Raw genomic sequence first — 16,934 nt, 5'->3', positions numbered from 1 at the left:
GAAGAATGTACCTGTTATCAAACATAAATAATTAACATCATGCAGACTCAGGGTTTTGTTTTTAATATACTGGTCTGTATGCTACAATTTTTCAAACCCCAGAAAACTGGATTCAGTCAGGGTTTGAATCAGCGAAAATAAAAGCAAAAATTACCCAGACTTCCACTGCCACAACAGAATAATAAAGTCTAAACTGATAAGTAGCTGTCGCACTCTTGAGATGCTAGGCAACCAGGCAACACCGGACTGTGAACCAGGAGAAACAGGGAGTCTCACACCTCTCCATCTGCCTGGATGGATTTTTCTGGATGGCAGACACGGGGAGGATCCTCATCGGGCCAGCTATCTTGCCACTGAGGAGACCACTTAGAATCCAAGTGAAGCAGAAGCAACTGGGAGTCACAGCGTGTGATGGTTTACAAATACTCTACTCGGTCCGGGTCTAGAGAGATGGGCTCAGTGGGTAGGAGGTCCTGAGTTCCCAGCAACCACATGGTGGCTCACAACCATCTGTAATGGGATCCGATGCTCTCTACTGGTGTGTCTGAAGACAGCTACATTGTACTCATGTACATAAAACAAATAATTCTTTTTTTTTTTTTTAACTTTTTTTGTTTGTGGTTTGGTTTTCGAGACAGGGTTTCTCTGTATAGCCCGGGCTGTCCTGGAACTCACTCTGTAGACCAGGCTAGCCTCGAACTCAGAAATCTGCCTGCTTCTCTGCATCCCAAGTGCTGGGATTAAAGGCATGTGTCACCAGTGCCCCGCAAATAAATAATTCTCAAAAAAAAAAAAAACTCGGTCCGAGGAATGGCATGATTAGGGGGTGTGGCCTTGTGGGAGGAAGTGCGTCACTGTGGGGGTGGGCCTTCAGACCCTCCTCCTAGCTGCTTGAGAGTCCTCTGTTTGCCTTCAGAATAAGACGTAGAACTCTCAGCTCCTCCAGCGTCATGACTGGCTGAAAGCTGCCATGTTTCCTGCCATGATAATGAACTGAACCTCAGAACCCATAAGCCAGCCCAATTAAATGTTGTCTTTAATGAGTTGCCTTGGTCATGGTGTCGCTTTACAGTAATGGAAACCCTAACTAAGACACAGGGACAAAGACTGGTACAGGAGGAAGCAGAACAGAGAATCTTCCAGAGTCCCTGGGAGCAGGAGCCTTAGAGGAATCTGCATAATGGCTTGCTCCTCAGGTTCGAGTTCCTATACAACCCAGGTCCCCTGCACAGTGGGCTGGGCTCTCCTACTTTTTTTTTTTTTGTTTTTTTTTGTTTGTTTGTTTTTTCGAGGCAGGGTCTACTTTTTAAATTGCCATTACTACCACCACTCTGCAACTTAATTATTTTTGAAAACAGATGGAGTTTCTTAAAAAAAAAAAAAAAAAAAAAAAAAAAAAAAAAAAAAGAAACAAAAAAGGCTGGGCATGGTGGCACATGCCTTTGATCCCAGCACTCAGGAAGCAGAGGCAGGCAGATTTCTGAGTTGGAGGCCAGCCTGGTCTACAGAGTGAGTTCCAGGACAGCCAGGGCTACACAGAGAAACCCTGTCTCGCAAAAACCAGACACACACACACAAAAGTCTATTGGAGCAGGCGATGACTCAGCTGCTGAGATTATGAATTTCTTTCCCAGAAGCTCTGGAATTCAGTCCCCAGCACCCATGACAGTCAGCTCACAACTGCCCTTAACTCCAGCTCCAGGGCATCCTATGCCTCTGGCCTATATGGGTACCTACACACATATGACCTATGCATACACATACACATGATTAAAAACAAAATAAAATTGTAAATATATGTATATGTTTTTTTTTTTTTTTTTTTTTTGGTTTTTCGAGACAGGGTTTCTCTGTATAGCCCTGGCTGTCCTGGAACTCACTTTGTAGACCAGGCTGGCCTCGAACTCAGAAATCCACCTGCCTCTGCCTCCCAAGTGCTGGGATTAAAGGCGTGCGCCACCACCGCCCGGCTATGTATATGTTTTTTAATAAAAATTACACTGGTAGGCTATAGTTAAGAACAATATTAACCATATTCTTGAAATTTGCTGAGTAGGGTTTTTTTTTTAGAATTATTTATTTATTTTATGTGTATAAGTACACTGTAGCTGTCTTCAGACACACCAGAAGAGGACATCAGATCCCATTACAGATGGTCATGAGCCACCATGTGGTTGCTGGGAATTGAACTCAGGACTGCTGGAAGAGCAGTCAGAGTGCTTTTTTTGTTTGTTTTGTTTTGTTGTTTTTTGTTTTTTGAGACAGGGTTTCTTTGTATAGTCCTGGCTGTCCTGGAACTCACTTTGTAGACCAGGCTGGCCTAGAACTCAGAAATCCGCCTGCCTCTGCCTCCCAAGTTCTGGGATTAAAGAAAGGCATGCATAGTCAGAGTGCTCTTAACTGCTGAGCAATCTCTCCAGCCTCCTGCTGAGTAAATTTTTAAGCTTACCCAAAATAAAATGTTAGGTAATTCATATGTTAATTAGTTTGATTTACTGTTTTTATAAGATATGAATTAAAGCATGTTATACCTGATAATTACATATAATGTCAATTAAATAGGTTTAAAAATAAGATGTAATTTCAAAGCCATATTTAGAGTGTACTAGTTTCATTTCTGTTGCCGTGATTAAACATTCTGACCAGAAGCAGCATAAGCGAGAAAGACGCTTATTTGGTTATAATTCCAGGTCAGAGCCATCACTGAGAAAAGTCAAGGCAGGAACTGCTTGCTATTCCCCACAGTATTGACTGAAGTTCTCACTTCACAGCCAAAGAAGAATGGCAAGAACATGGAGGACTCTGCTGGCTGGTTGGCAATCAGCTATTTACTATAATCAGGTGGCCTATAGAATGGTACCACCCACAGTGGTCTGGACCCTTGTGGTACTTTGAATAGGAATGGCCCCTATAGATTCATATCTTTAAAGGCTTGGTCCATAGGGAGTAGCACTATTAGGAGGTGTGGCCTTGCTAGAGTGGGTGTGGCCCTGTTGAAAGAAGTGTGTCACCATGTAGGGTGGGCTTTTAAGTCTTCTGTGCTCAAGCTACAACCAGTGGGACACACATTACTTTTCTGTTGCCTGTGGATCAAGATGTAGAACTCTTGGCTTTTGTCTCTAGTACCATGTCAGCCTGGGTGCTGCCATGCTTCCTGCCTTGATGATAATGGACTAAATCTCTGAAACTGTAAACCAGCCTCAATTAAAGAATAGAGTTTAGCTGGGTGTGGTGGCACACGCCTTTAATCCCAGCACTTGGGAGGACAGCCAGGGCTACACAGATAAACCCTGTCTCAAAAAACCAAAAAAAAAAAAAAAAAAAAGAATAGAGTTTATTCAGGGTATGGGGAAGGGAGTTGAGAGGGTAGTAAAGACAGAAAAAGGCAGAGAGAGAGAGGAGAGAGAGAGAGAGAGAGAGAGAGAGAGAGAGAGAGAGAGAGGAGAGGAGAGGAGAGGAGAGGAGAGGAGAGGAGAGGAGAGGAGAGGAGAGGAGAGGAGAGGAGAGGAGAGGAGAGGAGAGGAGAGGAGAGGAGAGGAGAGGAGAGGAGAGGAGAGGAGAGGAGAGGAGAGGAGAGGAGAGGGGAATGGGGAAGGAGAGGAGAGGAGAGGAGAGGGGAATGGGGAAGGAGAGGAGAGGAGAGGGGAATGGGGAAGGAGAGGAGAGGAGAGGAGAGGGGAATGGGGAAGGAGAAGAGAGGAGAGGAGAGGAGAGGAGAGGAGAGGAGAGGAGAGGAGAGGAGAGGAGAGGAGAGGAGAGGAGAGGAGAGGAGAGGAGAGGAGAGGAGAGGAGAGGAGGAGAGGGGAATGGGGAATGAGTGAGAGGGCAGAGGGAGTGCAAGAAGGCAAGAGAACAAGAGGGCAATGTTGTCCTTACTAAGAGTTGCCTTGGTCATGGTGTCTGTTCAAAGCAATAGAACCTTAACTAAGACAAGCCTCCTACTTCAGTTTACAATCAGGGCAATCCTCCACAGACTTGGCCACAGGCCAACTTGACCTCGGTACTTCTTCAGTTGGAATTCTTTTCCCAGATAATTTTAGACTGGCTCAAATTGACAGTTAAAGCTAAGTAGGACATAAAATAAATAATATAAGAGGTGTTTATTGCATGTAATTTATAATGGATCAGATACTGCAGGGAAAAAGGTAGAAACAGTAGAAAGTGAAAGACTGAAACAAGAAAATTGGGGAAAGAAGAAGGAAGAGAACAGAAGGGCTGGGGGATGGCTCAGCTCTTAAGAGTGCTTCCCACCCTTCCAGAGGACCAGAGTTCAGTTTCCAGCTCATACTCAGGGGGCTCACACCTGCCTGTAATTCCATCTTTAGAAAATCTGATGCCCTCTTCTGGATTCTGACAGCATCTGCGCACATGGATACACACACACACATCTTTAAAAAATAAAATAAAGGTAAGACTTTCCAATGCTAACTTTGGTGGCACATATATTAAATTTGGAACAATACAGCAAAGATTTGTACAGCCTCTGTGCGTGGTGATATGAAAGAATGTGAATCATCTTTTTTTAAAAAAGAGAGAATTTTATTTTCTAGTCTTCAAAAACCCAGATTCTTCTTTTCACAGGATAACCATGGTTAACTTATAAAAATAGACATCCCAGGGCTGAAGAGATGGCTCAGCAGTTAAGACTGCTTCCTGCTTTTGCAAAGCACCCATATTCAGTTGGCGGGTCCCTGCAGTGGCTTACAGTCACCTGTAACTCCAGTTCATCCAGTTCATCATCCTCTTCTGCCCCTTTAGGCACTGTGCACTAGTGGTGCTCATACATACAGACAAAACACTCATATATACATACATGTATATATGTGTGTGTTTAGATATCATGTATATATTATATATATTATACATGTGTTTATATAATATATAATGTATATAATATAGAATGTGTTTATATAATACATGATGTATTTTATGTATATTATATAAATATGTGTTTATATAATGTATACTATATAAAAATAATATGTGCTTATATAATATATAATGTACATTATGTATAAATATATACATATATATGTACATACATATCCATGAAAAAAAAACTTCAAGTTATTTTCCTTTAACAAGAAAGGAATCTAAACATTAAGGGCTTTAAAAGCAGTCTACTTCTTTGCCATTTTATTTTTTATTTTTTTATTTATTTTGGGGGTGGGGTTCGAGACAGGGTTTCTCTGTGTAGCCCTGGCTGTCCTGGAACTCACTCTGTAGACCAGGCTGGCCTCCAACTCAGAAATCCTCCTGCCTCTGCCTCCGGAGTGCTGGGATTAAAGACGTGTGCCACCACGCCCGGCTTATTTGCCACTTTGAGACCAAGCAGAACCCAGTGTAAATCAAGGCAATCTGTTCGCACTTCAGGCTTCTCTCCAGGAATATGCCATTCTTGTTTCTCAATTAAAAAAAAAAAATCTCAATTAAAATATTGTAAAGATTCTTAAATAAAATCAGAGATGACTGACTGTCAGCACACTTGTTCTGCAAGAGATCAAGGGAACCTCCACAGGCCAGGTCAATAAAACAGATGGACCCTGAGCTGGACACAAGCCATCACAGACGGGAAACTGGGCAAATGGCAGACCCTCTCTTGTTTTGAATCTTATTGCCTATTTGTGTGTACACAACTGTATGCAGGTGCAGGTGCCTGTGCATGCACGTGTAGGGGTCAGAGGTCAACACTGGCTAACTTCCTCTATCCCTCTCTATCTCATTTATACCGAGTATCTCACGGAACTTTCCTTGGTTGGCTAGCCTGGCTGGCCAGCAAGTGCTGGGACCCGCTTGTCTCTGCCTCCCAGCACTGGAATACAAGCAAGTGTGCATTGCTATGCCTGGCTGCTTTTTTTGTTTTGTTCTTTATTTTGGTTTTTCGAGACAGGGTTTCTCTGTATAGCTGTGGCTGTCCTAGAACTCACTTTGTAGACCAGGCTGGCCTCGAACTCAGAGATTCACCTGCCTCTGCCTTCTGAGTGCTGGGATTAAAGGCGTGAGACACCACGCCCGGCTCCTTTGTTTTGTTTTTTTGTTTTGTTTTTCCGATACAGGGTTTCTCTGTGTAGCCCTAGCTGTCCTGAAACTCACTCTGTAGACCAGGCTGGCCTCGAACTCAGAAATCTGCCTGCCTCTGCTTCCCAAATGCTGGGATTAAAGGCGTGTGCTACCACCACCCGGCTTGCTTTTAAAAAAACAAAAAACTTGGGTGCTGATAATCCAAAGTCAGATCTTCATGCTTTTTCAGTGAGCATTTTTTTCCCCACTGAGGTCATCAGGACATTTGAGAGGTAGCAAGGTTGGAAGACGCTAGCTCAGGGTCCAATGGCGGGGGTGGGGGAGAGTTAGTGGTGGGAACCTTAGGGGAGTCTTTTCCTAGTGATTTACTCTTCTGTCTACTCCAATTTGCAGCTTGAGATATAGATCTCCCTAGCACTTATTTTTAATTCACCTAACCTGGCCAGGTGGCACGTGCCTTTAATCCCAGAACTCGGCAGGCAGAGGCAGGTGGAGCTCTAGGAGTTGGAGGCCAGCCTGGTCTACATGGCAAGTTTCAAGACAGCCAGGATTATAGAGAGAGACCTGATACCTTGTTTTTTGGTTTTTGGTTTTTTGTGTTTGTTTGTTTGTTTGTTTGTTTGTTTTAAATCACCGCTTAAAGTAAAAACGTACTGTGGGGTTTATAAGAAGCAAGCAGGCACGTATGACAGCATAGCTGTGGGTACAGCTCAGCTGCTAGAGTGCTTGCCTCCCTGATCACAAAGCCCCGAGTTCAATCTCTGGCATCATATAGACTGTGTGTGATGATACACTTTTGTAATCCTAGTGCTTGGGAGGTAGAGGCTAGAAGATCAGGTGTTCAAGGTCAACCTCAGCCCCAGGGAATTTGAGGCCATCATGGGCTACATTAAACCCTGCCTCGAAAATTCAAACCTCCAATCAAACAACACCAAAAAACCCCTACATGTAATAAATTGCTCCTGAGATTTGACGGGCACGTAGTCTAAATGTTTAAAGTCTGGGCCTGTCTGAGGTGAGGCCAAACATTCTACATTTTGCAAAACTTCAAGGTGGGTGGCCTTACTTAGGGTAACAAGGTATCCCACATGATACAGCTTTCAGTGAGGAAACAGAAGAAAGGGCCTGGTGGCACATTTAGATGCACAGTGATTATTGACTGGTGCAGGCGAAGCGTTACAAAGGCACAGGTCCAGCTCTGAAAACAGAACTGTCTCCGGCACTGTGGGGAGGAGCATAAATTTTAGGATCAGGTGCTATCGTAGTATGGGGGTGGGGGCAGGTATTGGCGTGGGAGGAGAGGACAAGGAAACAGGTGACATGTATGTTATAGAAAGATCAGCCAGACAGTAGGCTAGCCCTTCAGGTGAGTGACAGGTGACAGGGTGGAGGAGCTGAGTGTCTGAGGTCATCAGGACATTTGAGAGGTAGCAAGGTTGGAAGACGCTAGCTCAGGGCCCAATGGCGGGGGTGGGGGAGAGTTAGTGGTGGGAACCTTAGGGGAGTCTTTTCCTAGTGATTTACTCTTCTGTCTACTCCAATTTGCAGCTTGAGTCATACGCCATCTCGAAGAAAGATGTTTTGTCTTTGAAGACAGCAGCAATCCTTTCTGCTACATTTGAGGGCCTGTGCCAACTCCTCCTCCACACACCTTTCTCTCATGTAATTATACACTTGCACTGGATGCCAGACTCCAGACATAGTGTGGAAAGGTTGGTCTAAAAGCCTCTTCCGTGACAAACGTAATTTGCTTTATGCTTCTCGAGAGAACAGGGAGAAGCTAACAAGAACGGATTCCATCACTTTAGCTGAGACAGGCCCTGGGTCCTTGTCAAGAGATGTTTGAATTTAAGGCCTCTGGACTGTAATTTCAGAGAAATGGGATAGATCATGGTTTCTTTCTTCTTAGATGCCTGGGGCTGGAGAGCTGCCATGGTTGTGCTAACTCCCACCTCCACCTACAGGCTTTGGATTAGGGGTACCTGCCCTGCCACAGGGCTCCAGGCTTAGCCAGCTACACTGCTCCTGGGGTCTCAGAAAAAGAAAGTGTAGGTGAGTCTTCCAGTATCTGCTCCAGGGTGAATAGGCGGATACCTAGCAACATTGCGGCCTTCCCCTCAGTGGCCCTGGTCATCTCAGAGACTACTTTGGCCTTACTCTTCCTGAGGTCACACTCGGAAGCCTATGGGAACACAGCCACCATTTCCAGTGTGATGTGGTTTCAGGAAGGGCTTCCACTCACCTCTGGCCTCAGCTTCCTGCATGCCGAGGTGACAGGTATGTGCCACTATGCCCGAGAAAGGGCGCTTTTCTCTGGACTATTTAGCTGCTTGCGGGAGGAGCTCAGGAAGCTGAGATGACTCTGCTGTGTCAGCTAGGCATTCCCAAGTCTGGGAAGCACCACTGAAACTGCACTACTGACGCACCACTATGCCTCACCCAGCGCTGTGAATCAAGAAATCAAGCTAAATCCTGGTGATATTTTAAAGCTCCTGCGTACTCCCTCCCTAAGGTTGCTTCTGTCCAGATACAGTGCCTGGTGCTGAAAGAGATACTCCCCGTTCTGATCTGAGAGTGGTGCAGTGCCAGCTTTAGTGATGCTATGATACCTAGCCTCAAGCCTCTTGATGTGCCTCCCTGGTCTTCTCTGGTCTGGGCAGGACAGGATCACACAAGGGACCCTAGAGAATGCCTGTTGAGGAGACAGGGGATTTATTGATATGACAGTTGATAGTGAAAAATGTCATCCTAACTTTAAACCATTCCTAACAGAGAGCCACCAGTCTCCGGGGGTGTCTGTGGTCACTGGTGATTTGCAAAAGTGGGTTTTTGAGACTAGCAATTGATTATAGCATCCCATAGGTCCCAAGGATAGAGGAAGGGAGGCCGAAGCCTGGGATGTTTCTCCTGTAGACCAGCTGACATCACCCCCCACCTTGAAAGCAGTCTGAGCCTATAGCCCTCATCCCTGAGGAGCCCACCCAAAGCAGCTCTCCCTGCTTCCTCAGGGTGGCAGTCAGCGGCTGTTCACACCTGAGAGCAGGGTAGGAGGCTTCATTTCTCACTTTCTCCTTTGGTCCCCAGTCCCCCTCCCTTGGTTCTTACACATCCTCCTGTTTGGCCCCTAATGACTGTGCCAGTGCCTTGGCTCAGACCTTTATAGTCCCCAACAGCCCATTTCCCAGCTGGCCACCCTTCAAGGTATCCCTGTGTCCTCTAGTCAGTCACCAACCTCTTGTCACAAATGACCAAACCCCAAACAAGGAAAGGGGCTCGTCTGACTAATATAACCAAACTTGTGCCTGAGCATGGGTGGGGCTGAGGGCCCAGTGGAACCAGGGACTCCAGCCTTTTCACGAAAAGGTCCCCATTTCCCTGAAGCAGCAGTTCACTCTTCCCACAGATCAGCTTCTTCCTCTTGATGAGGAACCTGACTGTCCGTAGGGTCATCCGATTGTACCATTTGTGTGTGTGTACCTATGTGAATGTTCGTGTGTGTATGTACAAGATGCACATGTGAACATGTATGTCTGGAAGCCAGAGGTAGACACTGGATGCCTTTCTCAAGCACTCTCTATTTTTAAATTTTATTTGTTTGTTTATTTATTTACTTGCTTATTTTTTGTTGTTATTGGTTTTTTTTTTTTTGAGACAGGGTTTCTCTGTGTAGCCCTGGCTGTCCTGGAACTCACTCTGTAGACCAGGCTGGCCTCGAACTCAGAAATCCACCTGCCTCTACCTCTTGAGTGCTGGGATTAAAGGCGTGCACCACCACGCCCAGCTTACTTACTTATTTTTGAGACAGTGTCTATTATATAGCTTGGGATATCCTGGAACTTGTGGGAAGCCGTTGCAGAGTGGCAGTTGCAGAGTGGCAGTTGCAGAGTGGCAGTTGGCTACTGCTGGCCACCACACATACATAGGCAGTAAAGGTTCTTTTGCCAAGATGAGGTTTTGAGAATTAACCAAAGTTAACCAATCAGATAAGAGACAAGTTAACCAATCAGATGAGAGACAAGTTAACCAATCAGATGAGAGAGAGAGAGAACACCTCTCCTAGGCCTATATGAGCAGCACCAGTTCTGGGCTTGGGGTCACTTCGCCTCTGCAATCAAGCTCTCCCAATAAACGTGTGCGGAAGGATCCTGTTGCAGCATCGTTCTTCCTGGCCAGCCAGGCGCGCGCAAGAGGAACTCACTATATAAACCAGGATGGCCTTCAACTCACAGAAATCTGCCTGTCTCTGCCTCCTGAGTGCTAGGATTAAAGGATTGTGCCAATGCTCCCAGCTCTGTTTATTTATTCAAAATGTCCTTATTTATTATATACGATGGGGGGGGCACATGTAATTTGGAGGAGTCTGCTCTCCTATCACGAAGGGCCTGGGGATTGAACTCAGGTCATCAGGCTTGGCAGCAGTCGTCTTTACATGGTGAGCCTTCTCACCAGCCTACGCTAGTTTTGAGACAGGGTCTCTCACTGTACCTGGAGCTCAGCAATTCAGGTAGGCTGGCCACCAAACTACAGGGATCATCCCAGCTCCACCTCCCTCCCCCAGAATTCTGCATATCACCACTCCTGGCTTTTTAGTGAGTGGTGGGATCTAAACTGAGGTCTTTGTGTTTGCACAGCAAGCACTTTACAGACTGAACCATCTCTCCAGCCCAACTATCCCAACTGGCTATGGTTGGTTGACACCTGTGATGGCAATGGAGAGGCAGAAAATGGAAGGCTCTGAGCTTGGTGCCAACCTGGGCTACAGTAAGAGACAAAGCAACATTATCACTTTTTTTTTTTTTTTTTTTTTGGTTTTTCGAGACAGGGTTTCTCTGTGTAGTCCTGGCTGTCCTGGAACTCACTCTGTAGACCAGGCTGGCCTCGAACTCAGAAATCCGCCTGCCTCTGCCTCCCAAGTGCTGGGATTAAAGGCGTGCGCCACCACGCCCAGCTAACATTATCACTTTTAAAGATTCATTCAAGCCAGCATGTCTGTGCATGCCTTTAACTCCAGCTCTTGAAAGGCAGAGGCAGGTGGGTCTCTGAGTTCAAGGGCTGTCTGGTCTACACAGCAAGTTCTGGGACAACCAGAACACACACAAAAAGGGAGGAGTGAGAGGTAAGAGACCTAAGTGGAGGCCCAGAAACATAAGTTTAAACAAAGAACCAGGCCCCAGGGTGAAACCCATCTGGCCAGCTGCAGCTGCTAGGAGTCACCAGTCCTGCTGCATTCTTTTCTACACTCAGGAGATATACTGTTTCCTAGCAACCCTCCCACCCAAATGGCCAGGCCAGAGCTGTTTGTGGCCTTGGTACCTAAAACAAATCAATCATTTTAAAAGTCAACTTCTCCATAAACTTTGTACCCAATCATGTAATGTCAAGGCTGAGCAACCCCCAACTCCACCCCTGTTTGCATTGTTTTCCTTTAAAAACCCCTTTCCCTAGACTTCCCTAGACCTCAGGGTGGCTTTCCTATGCTGTTGCATCCGGATGGTTTGTGGCCCAAGCTTTCTCGAGCTTGAATAAAGACTCTAACGTGCTTACATCGGAGTTGTGGTTCCTGGTGGTCTCTTTGGGGTTTTTGCAATCTGAGCTCAACTGAGGGAAGTTTGTTTGTTTTAAAGACTATTCATATAAAAACAACAACAACAACAACAACAAAAAACCCTAAGGAAATGGTCTGATTGGCTACTTCAGGTCACATGGCCTATGAAAGGTGGCTCCATTTTGCCCTAGTTTTAGCTGTTTTGTATCCTTACTCTATCCAGCCCCTCGGAGCCCATCCTGCCGAGCAGAGCATCCTCATGCAGCCACACCCCACTCCCGGAGGCCTATTGTTTTACAACCTAAGACAACTTGTTTAATCAAATGTACTGAAACTATGGAGGCCTGCTGTGATATAGTTGGGATTTGGGACTTTATAAACTTCTCTCACTTTGAGGGTTGGTGGACAGTCCTTTCTGGTATGAACCTGCTCTCTGACACTGAGAACTAAGACTCTTCACTGACTATCATTCTCCTGTGGGCACATCTGTGTGATGGGCATTCCCTAATACAACCTCCTTAAGGATCCTCATTAAATGGTGGCACACCCTGTGTAAACCCTAATAAGGGTGGATCTGCTAATAAAGTTCTCCTAATAAATAAAGGACATCAGAGGTCATGGAGCCTTCCTCTAGGCCAGAGTATTAGGAAAGCAATGTCTTCCACCTAAGTGTTCTCTCTCTCTCTCTCTTTTTTTTTTTTAGATTTATTTATTTATTATATGTAAGTACACTGTAGCTGTCTTCAGACACTCCAGAAGAGGGCGCCAGATCTCATTACGGATGGTTGTTAGCCACCATGTGGTTGCTGGGATTTGAACTCTGGACCTTTGGAAGAGCAGTCGGGTGCTCTTACCCACTGAGCCATCTCACCAGCCCGTGTTCTCTCTCTTAAATTGTTTACTCTGGGGCTCCAAGCTGCCATGTTACAAGACGGCCCTTATGCAGAGGGCCCATGTGAGCAAGCATAGATCCAGATCAACAGCTGGAACTTGAGCACTCAGGGGTTCCTCTGAGGTCACATCAGGTCACTGAGATTTGAAAGAGGAGAAAAAGCCAGCAGGTGGAGTGGTATCTGCTGTGTGAGGGTCCTAACTGTAGTTAAGGAGGGTGCCACCTGGAGTTGGAAAAATCAGCAGAGCAATGGAAGAAAGAGTAGCCCAGGATGAGGTTGGGACAGGAGGGGCGTGAACTGAGCACTGTAGAGATCCAATAGAGAACTGTGGGGATGGGATGCGATGCATTCTACCCTGGCACTTATCCTGCCAAGCCTTACATGAATGACTCACCTGGAAAGAGGTGCCCTAGTGGCTCCTATACCTAGGACAGTAGGCATCAAAAGCCAACTCCTGCCTGAGGAGGCCACCTTCCTAGTTACGCAGCCCCATCATTCTGCTTTATTTTCTCCATCCACATCTCAGAACAATCCTATTTGTCTTCTAGGGGGTGCATTGTTTTTTCTGTCCCTCTAGGGTACATGTGTCTGGAAACCAGGGGCCTTTGCCTGTATTGTTTATTGCTGTCTTTGTGCCCAGAATAGTGCTTGGTATGCACTAGGTGGTAAGCATGTATCGTTTTATTTACTTTACCTACAAGCATTGAACATCTCTCATGTACCAGGACATAACAGATGTGCATTCAGCCTGGGGCCTTGCCTCAGGCAGCTTTGCAGGGCTGATGCTGAGTAAGAAGGCCCAACACTTGGCTTGATTCTCTATTATTACTTTGAAATTCTCATTCTTGCACATGTGTGTGTGTGTGTGTGTGTGTGTGGTGCATATCTGTATATATGTGTGCTTGCATGTGTGTGCACATACATGTGTGGGGGTACATATCCCCATGTCTGTGCATGCAGATGGAGGTAAGAAGTAGATATCCAGTGCCTCTCTTGATTAATCTTCACTTACTTACTAAGCATGTTCTCACTGAATCCAGAGCTGGCCAGCTCCTTGTCTTGCTAGTCAGGTTGCCCTGAGAGCCTCTTTCTCTGACCATGACGGCTGGGATCACAGGGCAGTAGCCATGCCTAACCAACTTTGTGTGGATGCTGAGCATCCTCGTTCAGTTCTTGTGCTGGCTGGGTCTGCACTTTATCTACTGAACCATCTCCCAGGCCCAGTTTGGATTCGAGTTTGAGGGGGGGGGGTAGTAAAAGCTCATAATTTTATTGTCTTCATAACAAAATCAACTTAGGTCTGGATCACTTGGCCCTTTCTCTTCTCATCACCTCCCAGTTTAAAATGCTTGCATCTCTTACTAGCCAGCGTTCCTTAGCTCTGCAGTCACGCTTAGCACACTTGAGTCTCAGCACGATCTTCTTTGAAGTTTTAGCCTTTTCATGGAGGATAGGTTTAGTCTGCCCACCACAGCCACTCGGTTTCCTGTCAGCACGCTGCTTTCCCTGGGCAGACAGAGAATCCTTGCCCTTCTTGTACTGCGTCACCTTGTGGGGCTGGCGCTCCCTACATGTCTTGCAGAAGGTTTAGCGGGACTTAGGAATGTTCACCATGTTCGAGGGAGCAATAGCAGCTCAGAAAACCCACTTTAGGTCACTAAAGACAAAGTCTATGGCTTCTGTTCTTGTTTGCACTAGGGCTGCTGCTCATGCACTCTGACTTTCATTCCCAGAGAGCTTGCCACATGGTCCCAATGACAACAGTTGAGACCTGTGCCTCTTCTCTGTACAGTTGTGAGTAATCTTTTCTTGTTTGTTTGTTTTGTTTTTTGAGACAGGGTTTCTCTGTATAGCTCCAGCTGGCCTGGAACTCACTCTGTAGACCAGGCTGGCCTTGAACTCAGAGATCTGCCTGCCTCTGCCTCCCAAGTGCTGGGATTAAAGGCGTGAGCCACCACTGCCCCAAGTGAATAATCTTTTTTTTTTGGTTTTTTGAGACAGGGTTTCTCTGTATAGCTCTGGCTGTCCTGGAACTCACTTTGTAGACCAGGCTGGCCTCGAACTCAGAAATCCACCTGCCTCTGCCTCCCGAGTGCTGGGATTAAAGGCGTGCACCACCACGCCCGGCCTAAGTGAATAATCTTAACAGACTTGTTTTTAATATTTAAAAAATTGTAAAAAAAAATATGTGTTTTTCAGAGATGGTGTAGTTTAATAATAATTTCTGGAAATCGGATATCTTTGGATCCCAGGCCCAGTCCTTTCCTAGCTGTGTGACCTTGAGTGTAGCAAACACTGTCTCTGAGTCTGGACTTCATTACAAATGGAGATGAGCGCAGGGTCCAGCCCACTGAGTTACTGTAGAATTAGATAAACTAACACTATAAGCAACTGGAGAGGGTCCTGGGCATCCGAAGGCAGGCTCTCTCCACCATCCACACATCCCTTTCTTTGCCTTTTTCCTCTCTCTCTCTCTCTCCTATGCACTCCTGGGAGGGAAAATCTGGGTCAGTGTGAGGAGCTGCTTAAGTGAGAGGAATATCGACGAGAAAAACTTAGGAATTATAGCCTTCGGGAAAGCAATAACACTTCACTTAAAAATTGCTTGAGCGAATTTGACTGTGGACATTTGCAATTTGTATGCAAATAAATGAGACTCCTATGTCCCAAGCCGAGACGTAGCCCTGGGCAAAAGCTTGCAGAAGGCCCCTGCTTAGGCAGGAACTTCTGTGAGCTTCCCTCCAGTGCCAGTTAAAGGAAAACCTTCCTCCCCCTCCCCGTGCCCCCCTCTCCCCCACCTCGGCAGTCTTAGCCCTTTACGGAGTTCATTAGTATGTCAGACAGCTAACTAGCAAGGCCATTCTCACTCGGGCTTTCCACCTCTTCTCTGCTGTGTGATCCATGCACTCACACTCATTGTCTGTTTAATCAGGTACTGATTGAGCATTAACCTGCAAGTGTTGAGCCTCCTGCTCTTGATGAAAAGGAATTTGCACTGGGCCAAACCTCACCTGATTTCATGAAAGGCTGAGTTAATAGACAAATTAGAGGAGGAAGCAGAGAACAAACCTGGCATGTGTCCCCAAACTCTGGTTCACAGAATCAGAGGAGAAATGAAGTTTTATTGTATGCATGCCCACCCATTCATTCATTCATTCATCCATTCATTTATCCATTCATTCATCCATTCATTCATCCAGCAAGTATTTATTGAGTACTTACTGTGTGCCTGGCACCATGCGAGGTGCTGTGGACACATCTGTCTTCATGGAGTTTGTAATTCAATGTAAATAAAAACAAACAAACAAAACACCTGCAGGCAGCTCTAGTAAAACCTTGACTCAAGATGAAAGGGTAGACAGCCAGGGATCCCCCTGTCCCTCACAGGTCCCCGCAGCTACATGGCTAGGAAAAGAGAAGATAAACCTCATGAAGCACCTTCTATTTACTCATTTAGTTTTGAGGAAAGGTCTCACTATGTAACCCTGGTTAGCCTGGAACTCATTATGTAGATCAGGTTGGCTTCAAACTTGTGGGCAATCCATCCTGTCTCTGCCTCCCAAGTGCTAGGATTACAGAGGGTTACAGATATATTCCACCATGTCCAACCAGTACACAACATCTTTCTAGAAGGATCCATTCGGTCTTACACAGAACCTCATCCATTCATAAATACTTGTTTTTGATAGTTTTTGGGTCAAATTTCGGTGGTCCGGGTATGTATAAGGCAAATACTTCCACTTCTAAGAACCACGTTTACCTTTGGGGGCCAGGCCCCCCTTTTCTGCATTTACTTCAATTCACTTTTAAATGTCACCTAATTTCAATATCTCCAAGAACCTCTGGCGGAGGCTCTGGCCACGATCACAGCCGCTCTTCTTTGTTTCAGGTTACTGGGGACCCAAGCATATGAGGCAAAGGATGCAGAGAGAGCTCTGCTCTGAAGATCCCAAATGAAAGCACCTTCCCTGCCTTTTCCTCTTCCTCCTGGCCTCCAAATTTTGAAGATATTCAAGACCTGGTTGGAATAGAAGTCCACTAACCAACTTACTTCTCTTGCTTCCCAAAGATAAAAGCAATAGTCTAAAAAAGCTTTCTTAGTCAGATTAGCAATGGCCAGCTCAGGACTGAGGTGGATGCCAGGGCTCCCACATCTTCTATTCCTGGTGGACCTCCACCCTCTTAAGCTACTGTGCCTGGGCTTCAAGGCCTTACCCTAATGTATGGGGAAGGTCCCAGGCAGCTAGAAAGTCCACACTGTGGATGAGCATCTCTGCCACACCCCAAGGACTGCTGCACTGTCTTTCTAGTGTAGCAGGCCTGCATGGCATCACCCCACTTTATCTGCCTCAATGACATGCCCATTTTGGGGTGTGTGTGAAAATACTGAGGTTCAAATGCCACCAAATGGCTAGGCCAGAGCTGGAGTGATTGTTCACTTCTACTTGGCTAGACCTCCCCAAGATCCAGTCTGG

General features: G+C 46.0%; 1 non-coding gene and 1 pseudogene across 1 annotated transcript; one reads left to right on the top strand and one right to left on the bottom strand.

Moving 5' to 3' along the window:
* The first annotated feature begins 4,421 nt into the window (after window positions 1–4,421).
* LOC147001267 (U6 spliceosomal RNA) lies at window positions 4,422–4,524 on the top strand. Its single transcript, XR_015045317.1, has one exon. It is a non-coding gene; the product is annotated as a U6 spliceosomal RNA (small nuclear RNA).
* Window positions 4,525–13,753: 9,229 nt separating this feature from the next.
* Window positions 13,754–14,073, bottom strand: LOC110306556 (large ribosomal subunit protein eL42-like; annotated as a pseudogene).
* Between the last annotated feature and the right edge of the window lie 2,861 nt (window positions 14,074–16,934).

This window comes from Mus caroli, unplaced genomic scaffold (assembly GCF_978045245.1).
Source record: "Mus caroli unplaced genomic scaffold, Mus_caroli_1 scaffold_14, whole genome shotgun sequence".
NCBI classification, from domain to species: domain Eukaryota; kingdom Metazoa; phylum Chordata; class Mammalia; order Rodentia; family Muridae; genus Mus; species Mus caroli.
This window is presented reverse-complemented; position numbering and strand designations above follow the sequence as displayed.